This window comes from Salmo salar, chromosome 14, assembly GCF_965601325.2.
Source record: "Salmo salar chromosome 14, fSalSal1, whole genome shotgun sequence".
NCBI classification, from domain to species: domain Eukaryota; kingdom Metazoa; phylum Chordata; class Actinopteri; order Salmoniformes; family Salmonidae; genus Salmo; species Salmo salar.
The window spans coordinates 103,188,220-103,202,379 of record NC_138304.1 but is presented as its reverse complement, the minus strand read 5'-3'; the positions used below and the strand labels follow the sequence as shown (position 1 = coordinate 103,202,379).

The 14,160-nt window shown below is 46.7% G+C and overlaps 1 protein-coding gene across 1 annotated transcript in view; it reads left to right on the top strand.

The window, feature by feature from the left end:
* Positions 1 to 4,530: 4,530 nt before the first annotated feature.
* LOC106570710 (hippocalcin-like protein 1) overlaps positions 4,531 to 14,160 on the top strand; it is an 83,115-nt gene continuing 73,485 nt past the window's right edge. The window contains exon 1 of the mRNA XM_045695061.2: positions 4,531 to 4,895. The gene's annotated coding sequence lies outside the window, so the exon portion shown is untranslated. The remainder of the gene's footprint in view (positions 4,896 to 14,160) is intronic.

The following is a 14,160-nucleotide window of genomic DNA, read 5'->3' as shown; positions in this document are numbered from 1 at the left end:
GCTCAATTTCGAGTCTCATAGCAAAGGGTCTGAATACTTATGTAAATAAGGAATGTCTGTTTTTTTTAAATAAATTAGCAAAAGAAATTAAAAACCTTTTTTCGCTTTGTCCTTATGGGGTATTGTGTGTAGATTGATGTGGAAAAAATAATTGTATCCATTTTTAGAATAAGGCTGTAATGTAACGAAATGTGGGAAAAGTCAAGGGGTCTGAACACTATCTGAAGGCACTGTACATTGGAATGCTTGGACTGTCTAATCCTTCAAAACGCATGAAACAATGCCCACGTTAGTTTCTACTTCCGTCTCATGTCCTGTCCTTATATTATTTGTATTAGTAATACAGTGTGTTAAGCAACAAAACTCAGGACGAGAAAGAAACGTTCTCACGTTTGTGTTCATTATTTTTGGTAGAAAGTCTGAGTTTATGTAGCTTTTTTTGTCAAATAAAATGTAAAAGCTAGTTCAGTCAAGTGCGATGCTAGCTAGCTTCCACTGTCAATGCAATGAGAGTCTCAAGGGAGAGACAGTTTCCAAGCGGAAGAAAGAGGAATAGCTGTGTGTGAAAAGAACAGAAGGGCAGTGAGTAAGGGACCATCTAAAAATTGTGAGAAAAAAAAAATCTGAAAACGTCTGCACTGGTTGAAAATATAGGAAGTTCTTACACAGAACGTTTTGAGTGCTTTGTGTTGAACGTAAAGCAGAAGTAGTTGTGCCACATTTGTCCACTGTTATAGGAGGCAAAAAATGTTATCTACTGCGCAGCCTAGTGAACGCCTAAAAAAAAAACTGCTGACAAATCGTATGATGAAATTGTGGCTACATTAAAAGGACATTATTCTACCAAACCCCTGATCATCACAAAGAGATTCAGGTTTCATAAGACAAATCAAGAGGATGGGGAGTCAATTTTACAGTTTGTGGCTGTCACGGTTGTCGTTGGTTAAGGAGGACCAAAACGCAGCAGGAATGTTGATGCTCATCTTGTGTATTTATTTACAAACTAAGTGAACACCAAAACAACAAAACGAAACAAACTTACGAACAACGAAACAGTCTTGAAAGGCTCACTCAGCAAAACAAGAAACAATCTCCCACAAATGACAAACACACCCTAATATATGGGACTCTCAATCAAAGGCAAATAGACAACACCTGCCTTCAACTGAGAGTCCCAACCCCAATTAACCAAACATAGAAACAGACACACTAGACTAAACATAGAATACATGAAAATCACACAGTGCCCAAAAAACCCCGGAATACTTAAATCAAATGCCCTTTTAGAAAAAACACCACCCCGAACCACATAAAACAAATACCCTCTGCCACGTCCTGACCAAACTACAATAACAATTAACCCTTATACTGGCCAGGACGTGACAGTGAACAGAAACTGTTCATTGAACACTGTGAATTTGGGCGCTCACTGCGTGACACTATACGTGATAGGTTACTGTGTGGAATGCTCAGCGAAGTAATTCAGAAACACCTTTTGACTGAGAGTAATTTAACATTGCAGTCGCTGTGGGAAACCAGGTCACCAAGCCGTGCTATCGCTGTGGGAAACCAGGTCACCAAGCCGTGCTATCGCTGTGGAAAAGCAGGTCACCAAGCCGTGCTATCGCTGTGGGAAACCAGGTCACCAAGCCGTGCTATCGCTGTGGGAAACCAGGTCACCAAGCCGTGCTATCGCTGTGGGAAACCAGGTCACCAAGCCGTGCTATCGCTGTGGGAAACCAGGTCACCAAGCCGTGCTATCGCTGTGGGAAACCAGGTCACCAAGCCGTGCTATCGCTGTGGGAAACCAGGTCACCAAGCCGTGCTAACGCTGTGGGAAACCAGGTCACTAAGCCGTGCTATCGCTGTGGGAAACCAGGTCACCAAGCCGTGCTATCGCTGTGGGAAACCAGGTCACCAAGCCGTGCTATCGCTGTGGGAAACCAGCTCACCAAGCCGTGCTATCGCTGTGGGAAACCAGGTCACCAAGCCGTGCTATCGCTGTGGGAAACCAGGTCACCAAGCCGTGCTATCGCTGTGGGAAACCAGGTCACCAAGCCGTGCTATCGCTGTGGGAAACCAGGTCACCAAGCCGTGCTATCGCTGTGGGAAACCAGGTCACCAAGCCGTGCTATCGCTGTGGGAAACCAGGTCACCAAGCCGTGTGGGAAACCAGGTCACCAAGCCGTGCTATCGCTGTGGGAAACCAGGTCACCAAGCCGTGCTATCGCTGTGGGAAACCAGGTCACCAAGCCGTGCTATCGCTGTGGGAAACCAGGACACCAAGCCGTGCTATCGCTGTGGGAAACCAGGTCACCAAGCCGTGTGGGAAACCAGGTCACCAAGCCGTGCTATCGCTGTGGGAAACCAGGACACCAAGCCGTGCTATTGCTGTGGGAAACCAGGTCACTAAGCAGAGGAGTGTTGGTGCAAAGACTTAGACTCCAGAGGCTGAGGCAGAAAGTGTCACATCAAACGTGAATGTAAAAAAAAAAGACAAAAATAAAATACTAAACAAAAGAAAAGCGACTTCAGGAAGTACAAAAAGAAAAAAAGTGCATCAAACGGAGAACACAGAGGATGAAAACAGTGATACCCTGTGTGAAGGGGAAAAGTCTTTACATGTTTTGTCCATTTCAGACAGTGGACATGGATACTGGGTGACACTGGAGCAGCCATATCAACGCTGTCTAAGATTGTATACAAGGATAAACTACATCACCTCACACCCAAAGCCCATGAAGATGACGCTGAAAAAATACTCTGCTGAGACTTCCAGTGAGAGGAATTGTGAATGTTACAGCAGAGCTCAGCAAACAGAAGGTAAAGCTACCACTTTACATCGTCAAAGGCAACCATCCAGCTTTGCTAGGACGAGCATGGCTGGGAAAAGATCAAACTAAACTGGCAGGATATTCACATGGTTGCAAAAGAGGACACAAACCTACAAGAGATATTGAGGAAACACACTGTGTTCAACGGAGAACTTGGCAGTATGAAGGACATAACGGTTAAACTGACCGTGAAACCAGACAGCAAGCCAAAATGCTTCAAAGCTTAGCCTGTCCCATATGCCATAAAACCAACAGTAGAAACTGAGCTAGTCAAACTAGTCAAGTGGGGAGTAATGGATCTCGTGAGTGTTAGTGAATGGGCTACACCTATCCTGAGTGTTAGAGAATGGACTACACCTGTCCTGAGTGTTAGTGAATGGGCTTTACCTGTCCTCAGTGTTAGTGAATGGGCTACACCTGTCCTGAGTGTTAGAGAATGGACTACACCTGTCCTGAGTGTTAGTGAATGGGCTTCACCTGTCCTGAGTGTTAGTGAATGCACTACACCTGTCCTGAGTGTTAGTGAATGGACTATACCTGTCCTGAGTGTTAGTGAATGGACTACACCTGTCCTGAGTGTTAGTGAATGGACTACACCTGTCCTGAGTGTTAGTGAATGGGCTACACCTGTCCTGAGTGTTAGAGAATGGACTACACCTGTCCTGAGTGTTAGTGAATGGACCACACCTGTCCTGAGTGTTAGTGAATGGGCTACACCTGTCGTGAGTGTTAGTGAATGGGTTACACCTGTCCTGAGTGTTAGTGAATGGACCACACCTGTCCTGAGTGTTAGTGAATGGACTACACCTGTCCTGAGTGTTAATGAATGGACTGCACCTGTCCTGAGTGTTAGTGAATGAGCTACACCTGTCCTGAGTGTTAAAGAATGGGCTACACCTGTCCTGAGTGTTAGAGAATGGGCTACACCTGTCCTGAGTGTCAGAGAATGGAGCACACCTGTCCTGAGTGTTAGTGAATGGACTATACCTGTCGTGAGTGTTAGTGAATGGGTCACACCTGTCCTGAGTGTTAGTGAATGGACTACACCTGTCCTGAGTGTTAGTGAATGGACTACACTTGTCCTGAGTGTTAGTGAATGGACTACACCTGTCCTGAGTGTTAGTGAATGGACTGCACCTGCTTCTCTGTTTACTTACATTGGAACCAGTGGAATATCTTGTCGTGTGAAAATCATTAATAAACAAGACCCACGGTAATTTCTACATCATCTCATGTCCCGGTCCTTATATCAGTTGTATAAAGTAATAATGTGCTACACAGCAACATTCATCCAAACTTTAATATAACACCTGGTCAATTGAAGACTTGGTCAAATTGGTAAAATTATATGCATTTTAACCCAAAGCGTTAGAAACCAGTAAGGCTTGTTGGCCAATGGTCTATTTGTGAAAGGGTTAACGGAAATTATTATGGCCACTATTTGTAAATAGCCTGTAATATTCTAGGAGGAAATAGCGGCGCTCTATCTTTTATCCATAATGTCTACTGAACTCCATCCTCTCAAGTCTAGAGAGCGAGAGAGAGAGAGAGAGAGAGAGAGAGAGAGGGCTGCCTGTACGCCCTGACACACAAACTGCTGTGCCTCCAATAGGCGTATGGCTATCTAATTAAACTCGTACCACGCAATCCCTCGGATACCCCCCCATCCCCCCCATCCCCCTCCTTAAATCCCATCTACCAACTCTCTCTCTCTTTTATCCCCGTGGAAGCACGCGCCCACCCGCCCGTTATCTGCCTCTCTCTGTCCGCCGGTTGTTGTCTCACGAGGCTTGAGTGTGACGGTGTCACGGTAACATGGTTTGCAGGGCTCAGCCGCCGCAGTAGCAACAGCAGAAGAAGAAGAAGAAGAAGAGAAAGAAGTAGAGACAGTAGCTGTGTGTACCAAGCAGCCAGTCCGGATTCTCTCCCATCTCCCATCTATCGACCGGAGGACGCAGCCAGAACAAGCCGAACATCCCCCCATCTCTTCCCGTCTCTCTCGCTCCCTCGTCCCCATCGCTTGCGGAGCTTGCGGAGCTCTCTCTCTCTCTTAGATACAGGGTAAGAATTAACTGAATGAATGAATGATGCTTGTTTCCAATCAATCGACACATCTTTCGCATCTGCCTGAAATGTTTATATCGGTTTTGAATAGTTAAATGGTTGAGTTTACTATTGTTGATCGAATACAGCGTGTGATATGCTGAAAGATGTGCAAGAAATACATTTATTTCGTCTTGGAGAACCGTTGTTTCCGTTATATAGGCCTAATGATCATGTTTAGTTTTTGCAATTATAGACTGTGCAATGCTTGGACGGTAGCCTTTCCCATATACAATAGGCTGCATAAAGCGGATTCAATGCTTGGACGGTAGCCTTTCCCATATACAATAGGCTGCATAAAGCGGATTCAGTGCTTGGACGGTAGCCTTTCCCATATACAATAGGCTGCATAAAGCGGATTCAATGCTTGGACGGTAGCCTTTCCCATATACAATAGGCTGCATAAAGCGGATTCAATGCTTGGACGGTAGCCTTTTCCATATACAATAGGCTGCATAAAGCGGATTCAATGATTGCAAAACAACAACGATATCATAAATATGATTATAATTTGTATGAATGAATGAAAATATTCTATTGAAACGAGGGATAAAAGAATGAGATGGGACGGGTAACATCCAAAATGTGCTCCTAGGAATCTCCTCTCCCTCTCTCGTCAGAATCTTAATGTTGTTCTCTTCTTCTGCCCTCTTCAGACCATGTAATGCTGTTGTTGGGAATTGGTGGACGCAGTGACGTTAAGGATTATGGTTTTAATAATTAGCCTATACATGTGGCTCAGAGGCTTATGCTAAGTTAATGCTTTCCCATAGCGGGGACGTTTATTTGTTATTTAGCCTATCCTGTGTATTTATTCACAGTGATATGGGCCTGGGTCAATAGTGTTGTAGACTGCACAATCCTAAAGATGGAACAAACATATTAAACCAATGCTTTGGCATATACTATTTACATGTTATATGATATAGGCCTAATTGCATAGCCTACTCTTGCAAAAGTCTAATTAAAATAGCAGAATAAGCTATTGTATACTATAATGTCCTCTCGCGTGACGGTTTACTTCATCCCTGCCTGTAAAAGCCATGTCAATAATATTTTTATGAGTCACGTAAAATCCCTTGTTTTAACCACTTCATCGATACTTAAGATCAAGGCCGGTAGTGTTTACCGGTAGTTGAATGGCACAGCGAGAGAAAGAGAGAGAGAGAGAGAGAGAGAGAGAGAGAGAGAGAGAGAGAGAGAGAGAGAGAGAGAATGGAGCCATCACTGCTGATGCATTACCAGGGCCGTTTTCAAGCGCATGCGTAAGATTTGTTAGTAGCGTGCCATTAATGCATCTTATAAATGTGACAGCAAGAGCATTATCTGTTAGGAGTGCCATCAGTAGCCTATAGGAAAGGAGTTGGAGGAAGCTGCCTTTAGACTGATCTAAGGTCAGTCTTGTATACATTGAAATGGTTATTAGGTGAACTCAGTTAATCTATGCTCAGACTTATTTGCATTAAGTACCATGTAAGGTATTACCGAATGTGCGCACATAGGGCGCTATAAACATTTTTTTTTTAAAACACATTGGCGAACAACAAGGATCTTGATACAGGAGGAGATGTCTCTGCTGTAACCATTTATACGGTATAAACGGTATATCGCCTGAGCCTATTCACCACCCGCTGGAGGGCCTTGCGGTCGCCGACAGACCATTTCCCGTACTAGGCTGTGATGCAATCGGTCAGGACGCTCTCGATGGTGCAGCGGTAGTATTTGAAGAGGACCCGGGGGGTTCTTCAGCCGCCTTAGGAAGTAGAGACGCTGTTGCAACCTCTTGACCTCTTGTTGTTGGTCCATGTCAAGTCCTCTGTGATGTGGACGTTGAGGAACTTAAAACTGCTGACTCTGCTTCCTGAAGTCAACAATCAACTCATTTTGTTTTGCTAACGTGAGAGAGAGGTTGGTTGTCATGACACCACTATGCCAGTTCACTCACCTCCTCCCTATAGGGTGACTTGTCATTGTTGGTTTATCAGGCCTACAACCGTGGCGTCGTCAGCAGCAGGCTTGATGATAGAGTTGGCGTGGTGCAGAGCAACACAGTCGGTGGGTGAACAGGAAGTACAGCAGAGGACTGAGGACACCCCTGGGGGGGGGGCCCTGTGTTAACAGTCAGTGTGAAGGAGGTGTTGTTGCCAGTCCTCACAGCCTGTGGTCTGCCCGTCAGGAAGTCCAGGATCCAGTTGCAGAGGGTGGTGTCCAGACCCACGGCTCTGAGTTTGGTGTCATGCTTGGAGGGAACAATAGTGTTAAAATGCTGAACTATAGTCAATGAACAGCATTCTCACAAAGGTGTTCCTCTTGTCCAGATAATGGTGGTCTATTAAAGCAGGTTGGGACTACAGCCTGGGACAGGGGTAGGTTGGGATTACAGCTTGGGACAGGGAAAGGTTGGGACACGCCGGGACAGGGGGGGTTGGGACTACAGCCTGGGACAGGGGCGGGTTGGGATTACAGCCTGGGACAGGGGCAGGTTGGGACTACAGCCTGGGACAGGGGGGGGTTGGGATTACAGCCTGGGACAGGGGAGGTTGGGACTGCAGCCTGGGACAGGGGAGGGTTGGGACTGCCGCCTGGGACAGGGGAGGGTTGGGATTGTAGCCTGGGACAGGGGAGGGTTGGGACTGCAGCCTGGGACAGGGCAGGGTTGGGATTGTAGCCTGGGACAGGGTCGGGTTGGGATTACAGCTTGGGACAGGGTCAGGTTGGGACTACAGCCTGGGACAGGGGCGGGTTGGGATTGTAGCCTGGGACAGGAGGGGGGGGGGGGGGGGTTAGGACTACAGCCTGGGACAGGGGAAGGTTGGGACTACAGCCTGGGACAGGGGCGGGTTGGGATTACAGCCTGGGACAGGGCCAGGTTGGGACTACAGCCTGGGACAGGGGAGGGTTGGGATTACAGCCTGGGACAGGGGCAGGTTGGGACTGCAGCCTGGGACAGGGGAGGGTTGGGATTGTAGCCTGGGACAGGGGAGGGTTGGGACTGCAGCCTGGGACAGGGGCGGGTTGGGACTGCCGCCTGGGACAGGGAGGGTTGGGATTGTAGCCTGGGACAGGGAGGGTTGGGACTGCAGCCTGGGACAGGGGAGGGTTGGGACTGCCGCCTGGGACAGGGGAGGGTTGGGATTGTAGCCTGGGACAGGGGAGGGTTGGGACTGCAGCCTGGGACAGGGCAGGGTTGGGATTGTAGCCTGGGACAGGGTCGGGTTGGGATTACAGCTTGGGACAGGGTCAGGTTGGGACTACAGCCTGGGACAGGGGCGGGTTGGGATTGTAGCCTGGGACAGGAAGGGGGGGGGGGGGGTTAGGACTACAGCCTGGGACAGGGGAAGGTTGGGACTACAGCCTGGGACAGGGGCGGGTTGGGATTACAGCCTGGGACAGGGCCAGGTTAGGACTACAGCCTGGGACAGGGGTGGGTTGGGATTACAGCCTGGGACAGGGGGGGTTGGGACTGCAGCCTGGGACAGGGGAGGGTTGGGATTGTAGCCTGGGACAGGGGAGGGTTGGGACTGCAGCCTGGGACAGGGGCGGGTTGGGACTGCCGCCTGGGACAGGGAGGGTTGGGATTGTAGCCTGGGACAGGGGAGGGTTGGGACTGCAGCCTGGGACAGGGGAGGGTTGGGACTGTAGCCTGGGACAGGGGGGGGGTTGGGACAGCAGCCTGGGACAGGGACGGGTTGGGACTGCAGCCTGGGACAGGGAGGGTTGGGACTGCAGCCTGGGACAGGGTATGGTTGGGACTGCAGCCTGGGACGGGGGGGTTGAAGATGTCTGAGAAGACACCTGCCAGCGGCCCGAGGATGCCATCTGGGCCTGCGGCTTTGTGAGTATTCACTCTTTTTGAGAGTTTTTCTCACGTCAGCCTAGGAGAGCGAAAGCACTTGGTCGTCCAGAACAGCGAGAGTCCTCCTGAATGGCTCGGGTATTGTTTGCCTTGAAGCGAGCGGCTGTTCAGCTCGTCTGTGAGTGAGGCTTCGGTTGGCAACACACAGCTGGATTTACCTTGTAGTCTGTGATAGTCTGTAGTCCTTGCCACATGCAACGAGAGTCTGAGTGGTCGAAGATCAATTGAAGTTTGAGTCTGTATTGTCTTTTTGAGTCCCTAATGGATTTGCAAAGCTCGTACTTGCTTGCCTTGTATGCGTTCTGCTGACACTGAATGCTGCAGTTTGGTCTCTCAGCATGGTGTGGATATCTCCGTTCATCCAGGGCTTTTGGTTGGGGTATGTCCGGATTGTTATTGTGGGTACAATATCATCAACACATTTCCTAATGAAGCCTTTGACGGACAATGTATATTCCTCAATGTTGATGGATGAGTCTTGGGTGGGTGAATCTTTGAACATATTCTGATCAGTATTCTCAAAACCCTCCTGCAGCATTGAATCTGCGTCCTCTGTCCAGCGCCTCACTATTCTCTGTGTTGGTGGCTCCCTCTAGGAACAGTGAGACGTGATCTGATTGGCCGAAATGGGGGGCGGGGGATGGCTTTGTACGTGTCATGGATGTTGTGTATACATGGTCAAGCACGCTGGATCCTCTTGTGGGGGAGGCGACGTGTACCTTCTTCATCTTCTTTCCTACACTCTCCTCCCTTATACTACAGTACATCCACAATCTCTCCATGATGGTTCTCCTCTCTCCTCCAATCCTACTCTCCTTTTCTCCCCTCCTCTCCTCTCCTCTCCTTTCCTCCTCTCCTCTCCTCTCCTCTCCTCTCCTCTCCTCTCCTCTCCTCTCCTCTCCTCTCCTCTCCTCTCCTCTCCTCTCCTCTCCTCTCCTCTCCTCTCCTCTCCTCTCCTCTCCTCTCCTCTCCAATCCTCCTCTCCTATCCTCCTCTCCTATCCTCCTCTCCTATCCTCCCCTCATCCCTCCTCTCATATCCCTCTCTCCTCTCCTCTGCTCTCCATTAGTGGGCCTAAAGGGTGTTGTTGAGTTAATATCTCTGGGTTGTTGTGATTGAGATAAGGCATTATGTACCCTCTGTACTGATGACCCTGCAAGATCATATCACTACACAAATCCATCCTCTCCTCCTCTCATTACCTCAGTCTACCTCTGACTATAGCCCAAGACTTCTGCTATTTTCTTCCTATTATTTCATAAAATAAAATAAAATAAAAAAGCTGTTCACTGCGCTTGCCAATATTACTTGTGAGTATTGAGCTTAGTTATTGGCCTCACAGCCTTTTTGTCAGAGCTTTGCATCTTTCAGGGATGATTTCTGTATTTTGAAAGTTACATATCTTGACAACTTGATTGCTGACAAGCAAAACAATGTGGGACTAGGTCAACAATAGACTAATGAAACAAACACCAAAATAGAATTTTCCTTTTATTAAGTCCTCAAGGGTCCTTTCAATTTAGGAGACTCTCTTGTGCCTGAACAGAATCTGGAGAATGCCATGCTAGGATTCCCCCCCCAGCTGTGTATGTATCTTCAATCCAAACAGACTGGTGGGATGTGGCTCAAATGGCCCCCTGTTCCCTTATGGGCCCTGGTATAGTGCACTATATAGGGAATAGTGTGGCATTTGGGATGCATCCAGCGAGTGCAGCTCTCTCTGGGTAGGTTGGAGGGATTTTACAACCAGCTGTAATGACTGTAAGGGGCCTTCTCTCCTCTCTGTCTTACAGCCGTTCTGAGAGGCTTTGGAAAGTGTGTGTGTGTGTGTGTGTGTGTGTGTGTGTGTGTGTGTGTGTGTGTGTGTGTGTGTGTGTGTGTGTGTGTGTGTGTGTGTGTGTGTGTGTGTGTGTTTCTCCTCTCTGGAGCAGCATACAGCTACTCTAGGTCTGTGAAAAACACCTAAGGACCGTATCCAATTATAACTGTTATCCAGGATTTGTGGGTAAGGTCAGGAATAATAATATATTTTAAGTTCACACAGTGATAAAGTACACTCCTAGAAGACAAGGTACTACACTGAGTACACAAAACATTAAGAACACCTTTCTAATATTGAGTTGCATCCCATTTTTCCCTCAGAACAGCCTCAATTCATCGGTGTGTGGACTATACAAGGTGTCGAATGTGTTCCACAGCGATGCTGGCCCATTTCCACAGCGATGCTGGCCCATTGTTGACTCCAATGCGACCCACAATCGTGTCTAGTTGGCTGGACGTCCTTTGGGTTGTGTGGACCATTCAATCCATGTCTCAAGGCTTAAAAATCCTTCTTTAACCTGTCTCCACCACTTTATCTACACTGATTTTGAAGAGGATTTAATAACAAGTGACATCAGTAAAGGATCATAGCTTTCACCTGGATTCACCTGATCAGTCAGTCTATGTCATTGAAAGAGCAGGTGTTCCTAACGTTTTGTACCTGAGTTTATATAGAACCATAAACAAACCAAAATGTTCAATAGAAACCTACTTATTTTGGTACAGCAGTGGATGTGTTTTCATTGAGTTAATAGATCTTTCTTTATCTCTTTTTTTGTTTGAATCCATGATAGATATATTCCTGACTTTTCTGTAAAATGATTTATTGCGCTCTCAAAGAGGACTTGGCGTTTTAATATTCTGATCAATACGTGTCTTTATTCTGGTCTCTGTACTGAGTGGTCAGTTCTAACAGTGACTGGTGCTAGCTGTGCTTTAGTGCATGGTCAGCCATCCGTCCACACACACACACACACACACACACACACACACACACACACACACACACACACACACACACACACACACACACACACACACACACACACACACACACACACACGCAGTGGTGCTCTGGCTGCCTGTCACTTCCTACAGCTAAGGGCTGACTTAGTACTGTGTCATCAGCATGAGAGAGAGAGAGGAAGAACACGGAGAGAGAGTGGGGGGGGGGAGTGGAAGAAAAGAGGGAGAGAGAGAGAGAGAGAGAGGAGGGGATGAAAAGCTTGAGAGAGTAAGAGAGAAAAAGAGAGGTCTGATATTAGTACTGGACCCTCTGGAGGAGATTGGAGGAAGGCGAGAGAAAGAGGAGAAAGAAAAAAGAAGACAGAGAGAAATGTTAAAAACCCAGCCACTGATTTGCATAACATTTTACCTCCTAATGCCAAAGCTCTGCCAAGGTACAGACGAGTAGTGAGGTAGACTCATTTAGGAACCAGTAGATATGTACAGCTTACAGTGCATTTGGAAAATATTCAGACCCCTTGACTTTTTCCACATTTTGTTACATTACAGATTATTCTAAAATTGATTTGTAAAAAATCCCCCCATTAATCTACACACAATACCACATAATGACAAAGGAAAAACAGTTCTTTTTTTTGTACACATTTTATAAAAAATTAAACTGAACTATCACATTTACGTAAGTATTCAGACCCTTTACTCCTTACTTTGTTGAGGCACCTTTGGCAGCCTTGGCACCTTCCACAGCATCAATTCTTCTTGGGTATGAAACTACAAGCTTGGCACACCTGTATTTGGGGAGTTTCTCCCATTTTTCTCTGCAGATCCTCTCAAGCTCTGTCAGGTTGGGTGGGGACCGTTGCTACACAGCTATTTTCAGGTCTCTCCAGAGATTTTTGATCGGGTTCAAGTCCGGGCTCCGGCTGGGCCACTCAAAGGACATTCAGAGACTTGTAGTGAAGCCGCTCCTGCTTAGTGTTGGCTGTGTGCTTAGGGTCATTGTCCTGTGAGAAAGTGAACCTTCGCCCTAGTCTGAGGTCCTGAGTGCTGTGGATCAGGTTTTCATCAACAATATCTCGCTCCGTTCATCTTTCCAGTGATCCAAAATCAAATAAAATTCAATTGGTTACAAACATGTAATTAGCAGATGTTATTGCGGGTGTAGCAAAATGCTTGTGTTTCTAGTTCCGACATTGCAGTAATATCTAACAAGTAATATCTAACAAATTACACAGCATATACCCAATACACACAAATCTAAGTAGGAATGAATTAAGACTATACAGTTGAAGTCGGAAGTTTACATACACTGAGGTTGGAGACAATTAAACTCGTTTATCAACCGCTCCACAAATTTCTTGTTAACAAACTATAGTTTTGGCAAGTCGGTTAGGACATCTACTTTGTGCATGACACAAGTCATTTTTCCAACAATTGTTTACAGACAGATTATTTCACTTATAATTCACTGTATCACAATTCAAGTGGGTCAGAAGTTTACATACACTAAGTTGACTGTGCCTTTAAACAGCTTGGAAAATTCCAGAAAATTATGTCATGGCTTTAGAAACTTCTGATAGGCTAATTGACATAATTTGAGTCAATTGGAGGTGTACCTGTAGATGTATTTCAAGGCCTGCCTTCAAACTCAGTGCCTCTTTGCTTGACATCATGGGAAAATCAAAAGAAATCAGCCAAGACCTCAGAAAAAAAATTGTAGACCTCCACAAGTCAGGTTCATCCTTGGGAGTAATTTCCAAACGCCTGAAGGTACCACGTTCATCTGTACAAACAATAGTATGCAAGTATAAACACCATGGGACCACGCAGCCGTCATACCGTTCAGGAAGGATATGCGTTCTGTCTCCTAATGATGAACGTACTTTGGTGCGAAAATTGCAAATCAATCCCAGAACAACAGCAAAGGACCTTGTGAAGATGCTGGAGGAAACAAGTACAAAAGTATCTATATCCACAGTAAAACGAGTCCTATATCGACATAACCTGAAAGGCCGCTCAGCAAGGAAGAAGCCACTGCTCCAAAACCGCCATAAAAAAGCCAGACTGCGGTTTGCAACTGCACATGGGGACAAAGACCGTACTTTTCGGAGAAATGTATTATGGTCTGATGAAACAAAAATAGAACTGTTTGGCCATAATGGCCATTGTTATTTTTGGAGGAATAGGCATGCAAGCCGAAGAACACCATCCCAACCGTGAAGCATGGGGGTGGTAGCATCATGTTGTGGGGGTGCTTTGCTGCAAGAGGGACTGGTGCACATCACAAAATAGATGGCATCATGAGGTAGGAAAATTCTTTTGATATATTGAAGCAACATCTCAAGACATCAGTCAGGAAGTTAAAGCTTGGTCACAAATGGGTCTTCCAAATGGACAATGACCCCAAGTATACTTCCAAAGTTGTTGCAAAATGGCTTAAGGACAACAAAGTCAAGATATTGGAGTGGCCATCACAAAGCCCTGACCTCAATCCTATAGAAAATGTGTGGGCAGAACTGAAAAGGTGTGTGCGAGCAAGGAGGCCTACAAACCTGACTCAGTGACACCAGACTCTGTTTG